General features: G+C 46.4%; 1 non-coding gene across 1 annotated transcript; it reads left to right on the top strand.

Annotated features, from left to right (window-relative positions):
* Nucleotides 1-2,840: 2,840 nt before the first annotated feature.
* TRNAA-AGC (transfer RNA alanine (anticodon AGC)) lies at nt 2,841-2,913 on the top strand. The gene has a single exon. It is a non-coding gene; the product is annotated as a tRNA-Ala (tRNA).
* The last annotated feature ends 468 nt before the right edge of the window (nt 2,914-3,381 follow it).

Below are 3,381 nucleotides of genomic sequence, written 5' to 3'. Positions count from 1 at the left end.
AGAAACCAACTCAGTTCGCTGGCTCCAAACAGCGCAATCGCTTACTCCCCCAGTAATATTTAGATTTGTCATTGAAACTTTTACGTGTCGGTACGTCAGAACGAGATAATGTTTGCTGAGATGATGACCACCGTGGAGATGAGATGAGCTCACGTGCAGCAGTGAGAGGGATGGTGGCATCACTTGGCCATGAGGGATGATGATGGTATGGGGAGATCTTCAATCAGCAAGTGGATCGCCCGTGGCTTATGACATTACCAACCGTTGCAGAGGCACACGGCTCAAATCTAACGACCGACATAATGAATACTGCAGGTATATCAATCATAAATATGGTTTCATGGCCCAAATATGTCAAAAATAAAAAAAATTCAACCTGAAAATTACTCCATTGGTTTCCAGTACTACTGTGTACCATATATAGCAACCATCGCCCCCTACTGACAAAATGTGACAAGGGCCGTCCTGAAAAAAGAGCCGTGAGACTTCGTGAGCCTTTCCCGACTAAACAAGCGAAATCATGACTCCTATTATAATTTGTTTGTGTATGCATTCGTGCACGTGTGTTCAGGTGAAATTGATTTGTGGTGCAGGAGAGAAATGGATGTTAGCACTATCTTTTTTTTGTACTGCATTTTGTGGTTAATGCAGACATGAATCCTTGTAAAAAGGTTTGTTTTGTTGCCAGAAAAAAAGGGGAAAACCCATATTATTATATTTTGGTACTGGCAAAGGAGGTATAATGATACTGGTAGTAACCTCCTGGTTCCACCAGCCCACAGGGGATTATTGTGTCCGTCCGTCCGTCGTGCATCCAAAAATGGGAGGGGTGGGGCTAGGTGGAAAGGGAAGGGTGGGGAGGGGCTGGGTGCGGAGGGAGGGGCTGGGCGGGGAGGGTGGGGTGGGTGGGGCTGGGTTGGGAGGGGATGGTGGGGAGGGGCTGGGTGGGGAGGGAGGGGCTGGGTGGGTGGGGAGGGTGGGGCTGGGTGAGGAGGGGAGGGTGGGGAGGGGCTGGGTGGGGAGGGAGGGGCTGGGTGGGGAGGGTGGGGCTGGGTGGAGAGGGGAGGGTGGGGAGGGGCTGGGTGGGGAGGGTGGGGAGGTGCTGGGTGGGGCTGGGCGGGGGTGGGAGGGGTGAGGCTGGGTGGGGGGTGGGGAGGGGGTGGGGCTGGGTGGGGAGGGGGTGGGGCTGGGTGGGGAGGGGATGGTCACCCCGTGGTGCCCTTATATCAACGTTTAACCTACTAATGCCGGCTTGTGCCCGCCCTCACAGTCGGGCATTTTTAAATCCTTTATATTAAGTTCGCTTGCTTGCTTGCTTGCGTGCTTGCTTGCTTGCGTGCTTGCTTGCTTGCGTGCTTGCTTGCTTGCGTGCTTGCTTGCTTGCGTGCTTGCTTGCTTGCGTGCTTGCTTGCTTGCGTGCTTGCTTGCTTGCGTGCTTGCTTGCTTGCGTGCTTGCTTGCTTAGGACCGTGCAAATCTTTCGCTCGTTTTTTTAACCCACTTCCCGTGATCCAATCGAGCTGACATTTTCCACACAGACTCGTTGTGCGAGACAATTAATGTTCGTGAAAAAAAATCCCAAAATTTTACACTTTTTAGGAAAAAAAATTTATTTTACATATATTCAAATAGAACTCATTCATGGCTTTGGCTGAACGTCACAGTGTAAGAGCCCAGAGCGTAACCCCTCCACAGGCCGTGGCGGAGTAGCGCAGTTGGTAGTGCCCTTGCTTCGTATGCCAAAGGTCGCGGGATCGATCCGGGCGTCCTCCACAGGCGAATATATTTTTAAATCCTTTATATTAAGTTCGCTGCCACGCATATAAAGGATTTATAGTGAAAAACTTTGTTTTTACGGGTTATACTTATTAAATCCTTTATATTAAGTTTGCTTGCTTGCTTAGGACCGTGCAAATCTTTCGCTCGTTTTTTAACCCACTTCCCGTGATCCAATCGAGCTGACATTTTCCACACAGACTCGTTGTGTGTGACAATTAATTTTCGTGAAAAAAAATTCCAAAATTTACACTGTTTAGGGAAAACAAATTAAATATTGAATTACCAATTGCTTAATGGTGGCAGACAATCATCTGACCCATAGGTGGCAGCCATCTCAAGCCAGAGGACGAAAGGACTCTAGCCGCCACGCATATAAAGGATTTATAGTGAAAAACGTTGTTTTTATGGGTTTACTTGTTAAATCCTTTATATTAAGTTCGCTTGCTTGCTTGCGTGCTTGCTTGCTTGCTTACGACCATGCAAATATTTCGGTCGTTTTTTAACCCACTTCCCGTGATCCAATCGAGCTGACATTTTGCACACAGACTCGTTGTGCGTGACAATTAAGTTTCGTGAAAAAAAATTCAAAAATGTTACACTGTTTAGGGAAATGTTTTAAAATATTTAATTACCAATTGCTTAATGCTGCCAGACAATCATCTGACCCATAGGTGGCAGCCACCTCAAGCCAGAGGACGAGAGGACTCTAGCCGCCACGCATATAAAGGATTTATAGTGAAAAACGTTGTTTTTACGGGTTAATTTTTTAAATCCTTTATATTAAGTTCACTTGCTTGCTTGCTTACGACCGTGCAAATCTTTCGGTCGTTTTTGAACCCACTTCCCGTGATCCAATCGAGCTGACATTTTGCACACAGACTCGTTGTGCGTGACAATTTATTTTCGTGAAAAAAAAATCATAAATTTTCCACTTTTTAGGAAAAAAATGTTTTCTTATTTTTGCAATCGCAAACAAAATGGTTTGCGTTTTGACCGGTCGGTAACACGATTGCGTTATGTTGTTAGTTATATGAGGTATGGTTAGCTCTTGTTGTAGTGTGCGGGGGATTAGCTCAGATGGTAGAGCGCTCGCTTAGCATGCGAGAGGTAACGGGATCGATGCCCGTATCCTCCAAAAGCCAATAATTTTAAATACTTTATATTACGTTCACTTGCTTGCTTACGACCTTGCAAATGTTTCGGTCGTTTTTTAACCCACTTCCCGTGATCCAATCGAGCTGACATTTTGCACACAGACTCGTTGTGCGTGACAATTTATTTTCGTGAAAAAATGTTTCCAAAATTTTACACTTTTTAGAAGAAAAAAAATTGTATTTAATTTCCAATTGCTTAATGGTGGCAGGCAATCATCTGACCCATAGGTGGCAGCCATCTCAAGCCAGAGGACGAGAGGACTCTAGACGCCACGCATATAAAGGATTTATAGTGAATAGACCACGCCGCCGTTGAGCCTGGCCAACGTTCCTACCAGCTCCCTCCGCAGGGAATGTGTTGTAACAGCAGGAGCATCAAAGAAGCCGTCTACCTCGTGTTCACTTCGCACCGGTAGAAGAATCTACCGATCCCGGCAGATCCACCAGGA

The sequence above is a fragment of the Lampetra planeri genome, chromosome 32, assembly GCF_965212315.1.
Source record: "Lampetra planeri chromosome 32, kcLamPlan1.2.h2, whole genome shotgun sequence".
NCBI classification, from domain to species: Eukaryota; Metazoa; Chordata; class Hyperoartia; order Petromyzontiformes; family Petromyzontidae; genus Lampetra; species Lampetra planeri.
The sequence above is the reverse complement of the archived record's forward strand: the minus strand, read 5'-3'. Positions and strand labels throughout refer to the sequence as shown.